We start from the raw sequence: 10,743 nt of genomic DNA on the forward strand, positions 1-10,743 counted from the left end.
AAAAACAGCTTTGTCTAAAATGCTATACAAGACTGGAACAATCTACCACCCAATATAAAAAAATATATCAAATGGATCTGCTTTCAAGACTGCAGTTAAAGAACAATTAAAAATAACAGCAAGAAATATAGAAATTGGAGACCAAACAGTTCACAAAACACAACAAAGAAAACTATAGACTGAGCAACACGAACATGATGTTTAAATTAAGACCTTCTTAAATGTATTCTATAACTAAAAAAAAAACCTAAAAAATGCAAATTTCAATCGGAACAGTGCTAAAAAAATTGTCAGAAATAAACTTTTTATGATTAAATCAGTATTTATGTTGAACAGATTGAAAATATATTATTGATATTGAATATAAACAAAATCACATGCAGTTTGTTTAATGCGAAACATGTATTTTCATCTTTTTACTCAGGTAAATTAATCAATGAGTGATAGATTTCTCTTAGATTACACCCCAGTTCTATTGTTATACTTCATAGTTTCTATTTCTGAAACGTGTAAATTGAATAGATCTATGGTTACGAATAACAATGGATTTTGACCACAGGGTGTGACGAGCGGGGTTTCTGGAAACCCCTGCTTCTACATCCCGCAAACAAAGTCCATTGTTATTCGTAACAATAGAAATTGATTATTTTTTAAATAGCATGAATATACGAAATTACTAATAGTGTTCACCATAAATTGTTTCACGATATTAAAAAAAAACATTTTAGGAAATTCCAATAAGCATCTATATGGAATACAAAAATAATCCTTTAAATACTATTTTGCTTGAAAGTAATTTTGTTTTATCACAGTCATATGTCTCTATTCTAAAGCATTGATCTTTAAAAAAAATGGGGATTCTAACTCCCGGAAACCCCTCAATGTTAAATATTGTATGTTGAGCGTGTCTGGTAGTCGGGTTTCTAATGCAGACACACCTATCCCTTAGTATGTTCGAATATGAATGTTTGTTTGTTCTCGAGAAGAGGGAGAGGGGGCTTTTGTTTTTGATAAAATCATAAAATATAAAATACACTTATGATTACCTTTATCAAACTGATACAGGTAAGTACTTTGGGTTATAATATTGCCTTTATCTTTAGTATCTTCTACCAAATCCAACGCTTGCCACAAAATGTCGTCCGTCTTATACCCATCCATATTGACAACTGTATACCAGGAGCATGATGTATTTTTTGTTTGTAATTATAAGAATACACGAAACAGTCAACCTTGACCTGCTGATCCATATTAGCACATGGATTTAACGGGAATATGCAAAACAACTTTGACATTTGTAAAATATACTCACTTTTAAAGTTTGAACAAGATACCCTAAGAAAGGTTACTAGTGGGGTTTCATGTAATAAAAAAATATTCTTATAAATCATGGTTTGATATTGTCAATAAATATGCTATCGTTTTTTGTTTTTTTTTTCCATTTAATAATCAATGTTAACAAATATAGGGTTTAGAATGGGGTGTAAGTTAGTTATACACCTCGGGATACGGCGTGTCTGGATAAGAAACCCCTCCGGCCTCCGGCCGACGGAGTTTCTTATCCAGACAAACCTATCCCTCGGTGTATAACTATTACTGAAATTTAAAGGTCTCAGTGAAAAAACAAAACTACACAGAGAATAAAAGCTATTGTATTTATTCAATGGGAGAATAGTACTGACAAAAGTTTAAATAGATTGAACGATAGGAGATGAATCTGTGGAAAAGTTTCATTTGGTTCGCAATAATTTCACATTCATATATATTGATGATGTTTTTTCCATTAACAATCCTGACTTTTCTGATTGGGTTCCATAGTATATCCTCCAGAACTAGAAATTAACGGAGTTTGTTACTGGTTAGTCCATTTTTGGTAATATACTGTTGACGTGGCTCGGTACTTATACATCCCGCCATTGTCTTATTGTGCTATGGTCAATTTTGTATTCTTGTCTTTCATTTTTGCTTATGTACTTTGTCTATAGAGTGTCTATATGCCATTTTGTGTTTCTTTGCTGAAATAGTTATTTGTTTGTTATAGTGATTAAGATTATATTGCAATGTTGACTGCTGTACCCCAATTTTTGGCATTTTTACCTATTATGTCTATTTGTTTTGCTCATACATTGTTGTCAATATAATGGAATCTTATGCAACTGTCATACAAATGAGAGGTTTAGCTAGCTATAAAACCAGGTTTAATCCACCATGTTTTACATAAGGAAATGCCTGTATCAAGTCAGGAATATGACGGTTGTTTTCAATACGTTTGATGTGTTTGATCTTTTGATTTGTCCATTTTATAAAAGACTTTCCGTTTTGAATTTCCCTTGGAGCTCGGTATTTTTTGTTATCTTAATTTATACGAATTCACTACTTCTTATAAATTCTCTAATACACAATGATCTTTTTGTAGTTAAAATATCTTAAACTTAAACTTTAAAGGATTGAATCAAAATTTCGTCTTTTATGAACGCAAGCTTTTTATCTTTTCAAACTGTCAGAGTAAAGCTAAATATATCAATTACCTTTCAAATTTAATTGAGGCATATGTAATCTTTTGAGAGTATTTATGTTCAACTAATCTCATAATTTATTTCTAACTTTCATTATTTAGGAAAAAACGGCAACGTATCACAGTAACAATATTTATCACATTAACGAAAATGTGTTGGAAATACATGTCATACTGTGAAATAATATCACTTATAACATAGAAACCAAGGTTAACTACTAGTAATTACACAACACGTAACCTGTATTTCATTTAATGCGAACAAACAGTATTTGCGAAAATACGCACCTTTTACGTTTTTCTTTCCCTTTTTTTTTATAAAAATATAGGCGAGAGAATCATTTGTGCAAGACTACTAAACCAAAACCATCTTCCAAATAACCTTAACTTGGGAATAAAGACTACCTACATTTGATATGATTAAAATAAAACTTTACTAGACTTCTTAAAAGAATGAACCTACAGGATCCCATAATAAAACTAGTTAGGCAAGAGAGCAACATTAACGATATTATTAATAAAAAACTTCATAGACTAGATGATGCTCCCGCCGTATGTATGATTACAGTTCTGGTGACATTAGTTTTAGTTGAACTGTTCGTCCTTTTGACACAAATCAGGCTGTAGTTTTCTCGTTTGAGTTGTTTTACATTTTGTCATGTTGTGCTGACTATACGGTTAGGGATTTGCTCATTGTTGAAGGACGAACGTTGACCTGTAGTTACTTACATCCACATCATGTGGACTCTGGTGTATATTTGACTTATTGGCAATTATTTTGTATCTTCTCATTTTCATATTGATCGTAAATTTGTCACAAATTTGAATTGCATGTGTACTAAATCTTTGCATCCATATTGGTTCAAAAGTTTACAAAATGAAGTATCATATGCCATGAAAATTGGTGCGGTCATGGATACTGATTCACTTTTTGACGTTTCCTCATCAAGCAACACCCAAGTATTACTGCATGGAACTCTCGCAGTCTTTGCTAATGATTATATCTCATTTCTTAAGTAATAGTTATATGCTTATAAGATGACTATGGTCTTCTTTCGTTTGATATATGCTTCTTTTTGTTTTCACTCATGGTATCTACCAATGGTACTATTTGCTACTTTTGGTACTACAGGTGAATGAAGTGAGGATGCTGACAAATTTCTAGGAGCCCATTCATTCTGAATATCATTGAGAATACACATCAAATCGATGACAATTGGATAGCCTAAGAAATTTTCGACAAGGCAGTGAGGAATACATACAAAGATAGGAATAAACTATGGTAAATATTTTTCTGGTTGTTCACCCAATTAATACTCCAAAGAGATCCTTTAAACTCAAATGGAGTCATCTCATTCTTCAAAAACTGTCTTCCAATCAATATCTACGGTTCTTTTTATATCTATTGGCATATCTGCTATCTCGACATACTTCAATGTATTCTCGTTTTCTAAAATCTTCATTCGCAATATATTGTGACGATGAACCCAAATCTTAAAAGCAGAATGTTTTTAAAATGCATCCTTTTCTTGGATGAAATCAGAAGCTTTCCATACATAACTATGTTACCATTATAGATTAAAGATTCTAATTAACCAAGATATCTGGTGTTTTGATTGGCAGCATACTTCAGATTGACGATACACACACCTGTTATAATCCATACATTGAATTTAAAATCTTATGGCGACATCAACATATCATGTTTTAACCTTTAACCACTACAAACGAGGTTTGATTCTTGATAGCTTACCTTGAGGTATGAATCCTTGGCTGGCCTAATGGTGAACTGTAAATATTATGTTTTCTTATCTTTTGGTCTTCTGTGAATAGGTCATTAACAATCATGCCACATCTCTGTGTATTTTATATATAGTGACATGACTTCAGTTTGGTGCAAACTGTATCCTTCAATAGATACAGTGTAAACTATATCATTTTAAAAAATTTTACGATCTTCATCTCACATAGAGCTTTTCACATTGTATACGAGCACTAGACGGGATCATTTTTTTAATTTTTTGATAATGGTTAATTTCATGTTTGCAGTGGCTGAAATGTAGGAAATATAGCTATTTGACGGTATTAAATGGTAAGTGGAAACGGTATTCTTGCACAGTTTCATAATTGTACAGAGGTGTTTGCAAAAACGACAGCGTTTTAAATTACCAAAATTTAGCGAAAACGTAGCTGAAGTTGAGTGGAGTAGGGTGTCCTAATAACTTTTTCTATAGAATGATATTAAGTTGCATAAAAATGTATCAGACGTTGCGCACGATATTGGTGTCTCTTTGGGAAAATGCGGTAGATAGCGGGTTATTCCAACTCAGGCTCTTTTCCTATACACTAAATATCCATGTTCTGCATATCATTCGAAAGGTAATAAACCAAAGACATCAATAACATAGATGATTTTGTGCTTTGTATATTATGTAAAGAAATCTTTGCTCATTTCGATGCCCATAACGTCATTTTAGGGGTGTCCCGCTGTTACAGTTTTGTGTTGTGCACGTCACTGAAATCCCAGTGCGGATTAATAAGTAGGTTAAATGTGATAAAATTTTACAACTGTATTGTATACCTTTAACGAAAAAAGGCGTCATAGACGTTTTTAACTGTGAGTGAAAGAAGATCGTCAGAAGCGTTTACATTAGGAAGAGAAAAAATGTCCCACTGAGCTACTCAACCTTTATAAAAACTTTCTGCCTTCATTATTATAAGATATAACAGATGTAAGTGGCTTTTAATAATACCAGAAAAATTATACATGTCCTAAAGAAGCTATCTGAAGTCATCATTATGTAACTGCGGTCTTACTTTCAAAACATCGTCAATTTTCCCGTGTCCAATAAAATGTCCCGATGGACAAAATAACACAAAGAATAATTCGGAGGTTGTTTATCAAACGAAATTCTACTTGATCTCCAATTTTTAACACCTTTTAACTGGTATGAATGGAAAATACATTTATTTTCCCCTAAAATGATACGATATGTACAAGAGTCTATCCTAAATTGAGGTAAATTATATGGCCTTCCAAATACCGTTTCGATTCCTAACATCACTGAAGAGACATTAATTGTCGAAATCCGGATATGGTGTACAAATTTTTGCACCTCATGTTTGCGGTATACCATCTTTTCCGCAAGTTTATTGTTTTCTGTTTGGTAATAAATTAATAATAAGATCCATTTTGTAACATCTGGTGATCCGTTTATTTGGCAATCGCCAATGGCAGTCAGCAGGGTTTAAGAACATCAGTTGTTCGACCTGCTAGTCAAATGCGTTTTGTTAAAATATACTTTTTCACTTTTTTGGTCTTTTGGAAAATGTTGTTTGTGCTGTAATTAGACCACTCTACCAAGAAATTCGTTTTGCATGCACACGTATAAAATTGAGGTTTTTTATCCAACGCAATCATAGGTTTGAACGTTGTTTTCAATTTAGACTTGTATATATATATATGTATAAGTCTAAATTGAAAATAAGTCTAAATTGAAAACAACGTTCAAACCTATGATTGCGTTGGATAAAAACCGCAAGTTTTATACGTGTGCATGCAAAACAAATTTCTTGGTAGAGGGGTCTAAATACAGCACAAACAACATTTTCCAAAAGAACAAAAAATTGAAAAAGTATATTTAACCAAAACGCATTTGACTAACAGGTCTAACAACGGATGTTCTTAAACCCTGCTGACTGCCATTGGCGATTGCCAAATAAACGGATCACAAGATGTAACAAAATGGATCTTTATTATAATTTAATACCAAACAGAAAACAATAAACTTGCGGAAAAGATGGTATACCGCAAACATGAGGTGCAAAAATTTGTACACCATATCCGGATTTCGACAATTAATGTCTCTTCAGTGATGTTAGGAATCGAAACGGTATTTGGAAGGCCATACAATTTACCTCAATTTAAGATAGACTCTTGAATTTTGAAGAGTCGAAATAGGATGAACGGATCATATAAACCCGAAGGCAAATATAATACAAGCCCAAACGAAAAAATATAAACAAGTCTAAATTGAAAACAACGTTCAAACCTATGATTGCGTTGGATAAAAACCGCAAGTTTTATACGTGTGCATGCAAAACAAATTTCTTGGTAGAGGGGTCTAAATACAGCACAAACAACATTTTCCAAAAGACCAAACAAGTGAAAAAGTATATTTAAACAAAACGCATTTGACTATATATATATATACAAGTCTAAATTGAAAACAACCAATTGAAGTAAATTATATGGCCTTCCAAATACCGTTTCGATCCCTAACATCACTGAAGAGACATTAATTGTCGAAATCCGGATATGGTGTACAAATTTTTGCACCTAAAGTTTGTGGAATACCATCTTTCCGCAAGTTAATTATTTTCTGTTTGGTATTAAATTAATATTAAGATCCATTTTGTTAAATCTGGTGATCAATTTATTTGGCAATCGCCAATGGCAGTCAGCAGGGTTTAAGAACATCCGTTGTTCGACCTGTTAGTCAAATGCGTTTTTTTTTTAAATATACTTTTTCACTCTTTTAGTCTTTTGGAAAATGTTGTTTGTGCTGTATTTAGACCCCTCTATCAAGAAATTTGTTTTACATGCAGACGTATAAAAATTGCGGTTTTTATCCAACGCAATCATAGGTTTGAACGTTGTTTTCAATTTAGACTTGTATATATATATATATATAGATATAAGAAGATGTGGTATGAGTGCCATTGAGACAACTCTCCATCCAAGTCAAAATTTATAAAAGTAAACCATTATAGGTCACAGTACGGTCTTCAACACGGAGCCTTGGCTCACACCGAACAGTAAGCTATAAAGGGCCCCAAAAAATTACTAGTGTAAAACCATTCAAACGGGAAAACCAACGGTCTAATCTATATAAAAAACGAGAAACGAGAAACACTTATGAACCACATCAACAAACGACAACTACTGAACATCAGATTCCTGACTTAGGACAGGTGCAAACAAATGCAGCGGGTTTAAACGTTTTAATGGTACCAAACCTTCACCCTTTTTCTGAAACAATAGTGTAACATCACAACATAGATAGACACACTATAAAATATCAACTGAAATAGCTTAAATCAATCAAAGGACATTTTAACACCATTGAACATACACTGAACAAATAAATTTGACCTATGACACAATGTAAATACAAACTAAATAAATTAAGGGTAGAATAATAAAAGTAATATATATATATATATATATATATATATATATATATAGATATTTGGCAAGAGCCAAAGTAGTTGATACCAGAGAACTATAAACAACTAGAACTGAAAAAATTACCTGTGTATTACCATACGTTTCAACCTACAACCCAAGAAACAGTGAAGCATATAATAAATATTATGTATACAAATTTACCAACGTTAAATCGTAACTCAAGAATGAGAAGAGCCTTGGAAAATAAAAATATTATTAAAAGTAAGCGACAACCGAAATCTTTGAAAAAATTATTAACCAATGCTCGTTTGCCAACTGATAATAAGAGTAAACCTTCTGTTACAAAATGTAGTTCGACCAAATTGTGGAATGTGTAAAAATCTATCTGACGGTTACGAATTCTATTTTAAACAAGGCCAAATATTTTAAATAAAATCTGACTTTACGTGCGCTTCTGAAAACCTTCTATACATAAGAACATGTACTGGTTGTGGAGAAGATTACATACGTCAAACGGGAATGTCACTTCGAAAGAGAATGACGGATCACCGACAACAAATGCGCATACAGATTTATAGACAAATACCACTAAGTGGACACTTAGATACGTGTGCTAGTATGAACACCATCAAATACGACTACCTTTCAATTTTATCAGTGTGCTGATGGAACGACAGAACCACAGAGAATCAACAAAGAGACATTATTACTATACTATATAAAAAAATAAATGTTTTGGTGAACCATTTGGGTCGGAAAATTCCACAACAAAATTCAAGAGTAGGGAAAGAAATACAAATCATGTGAATACACAGAACCCCGATCCAATTCTTCTTTTGCTAAAAGAGTTCATTATTCCCTGTTTTATATCTACCACAAATACTGTATTTTACTATTATTTCCATTTTAGTCTGCGAATATCTGCATCAAAAATAGATATGGTCATCCACTGATTGGTTGAAATGCATTGAATATCTGCATGACAAATAGTTGTGGTCAAAATCAAAATTCCGCTGATTGGTTGAAATTTAATTTTCGGAACGCATTGAATGACGTCAGCGGTCTTCGGAATAATCTCAACTGACAGAAACATCTAAAAAAAGAAATATATAGGCCATCGTTTCAAAAGTAAATCGAACCAACTTAAACACTAACGTACTAGTGAGGACTTTTTTCTTTCAATTCTGAAAAGGGTTACAAAAATATATATATTCTAGCTGGAATGTTGATCGAATATTGAGAATACAGAAAATCTAGTGAGTCAACAAATTGTCTCCCTTGAAAGCATGCGGTTTTCTGTAACCCTTAAAATGTTACTTGTAAGTATAAATAAAGTACACCGATAAGGTAATCCTATAACACAATTTATGTAGGTTTGTATTTTCTCACCGAATTATGGTTTTATGAAGCTGTACGTGCACTGTGGGTACTATAAGAACGTACCCTGTGTACGCTGGGTACGTCCTGAGGGTACGGTTTAGTAAGGAAAAGTACCTGTGATAAAATTAAAGCTGCTAAAGGTGTCCAGGTTGAATTTACCTCAATCTTAAAGGACACCCGGGCTGCTGTTTCCGGAATCTTTTGGTAATTAAGTGGCTGAAGCTGAACCTGCACTTGCCATCATGGCAGCTTTAATTAAAATCATTAAAAACTTCAATATGCAAACATTCTAAATGGTTGGGGTACTTTTCTTCCTTCCAAGTTAACCTGGTTCATACATAAATATCATATGGCAAAATCAAAGGTACTTTATTTAAATCATTTGCACCACGTGACTTTGTCCCTTTTGATCAAATTACTTCCCTTAGCTTAAGATTGAAAATATAATTTATTATAGATTTGCGGATAATCCAGTCCTTTTCCGTCATGTATCTAAAACTAATATATCTTTAAAAACTTCCTTTGGCGGATATTTACAAAAATGCTGTGTAATTCTAAGAGAAAAAGCTTAAAATTTGATTTTTTACGAAATGGGAAGGTTGAAATCATCATGTTTTTAAAAGAATTTGGCCGAAAACTTAAGAAAGCAGGTAAGTTAAAAGTTATTTAACTCTAAAATTCAACCTACAAGGTGTTTCCCTATATGCGAACAAATCATGAACAATATCTTCTTGCATGTGTATTTCTGTTTTGAATCTTGCTATTTTACGATTTTACGTCATTTTATTTGATCTTATATATCAATTACACAATGGTTACGCTTCCGATTTTTAAACTAAAAAGGCCGAAAGATTTCAGAGTAGATAATGTCCATTTGTACACGGACAGAAGCCTAAAAACATGTACAATTCACCTATATGCGAACAAATTATTCATTCGACATAGGTATTTGCATATTGGCATTTTTATTAAAAGGGCTTATATAATCCTATTGTAATGGCTGCCGTCATGATAAGGCAAAATGGCCGCTATGCAAATTAGCAAATTACCCCAAATTTTGCCATATGTAAACCGAATTTAAGCAGATAATTTTATTTTCTGAATAACGGATACATAAGGATTGTGTAACACTTTATTTCAACATTACCTCCTTTGTTCCGAAGTGTGATTGTAACGTGACGTTACCACTAACACGTTTATTTTGTGAGATTGTATATAAGTTTCTCTAATTCTTCGTCAATTTATCCCTTTCTGCACCCATTGTATAAAAAAAATTTAATCAACGTGTTGTTCGTTTGATCTCAGTTCTTCATTGGTTAAAATCCGATTATGACGTCGAATTTTCTTGCTTTCCTCTGAATTTCCTATTGTGACGGCATGAAAAAAGGCGACCATGCCTGATGACGTCACATAGAAAGAACACATCTTTTTGCAGATCATTCGAAAAGAAGGAATAAATTTGCTTGCGTATTGTTTGAAAATCATTAGAGAAACAGATTCCACCACCAAATCTCGTGTAATACGATATTTATCCACTCTCAACAGTTAAATTTTAAATATTTAAAACGCTCGGCGAGCCTCGCGTTTTAAATTTTAAAATTTAACTGTCTCGAGCGGATAAATATCGTATCACACTCGATGCAGTGGTAGAATCTAT

Source organism: Mytilus californianus, unplaced genomic scaffold (assembly GCF_021869535.1).
Source record: "Mytilus californianus isolate M0D057914Y unplaced genomic scaffold, xbMytCali1.0.p SCAF_1, whole genome shotgun sequence".
Lineage (NCBI taxonomy): Eukaryota > Metazoa > Mollusca > Bivalvia > Mytilida > Mytilidae > Mytilus > Mytilus californianus.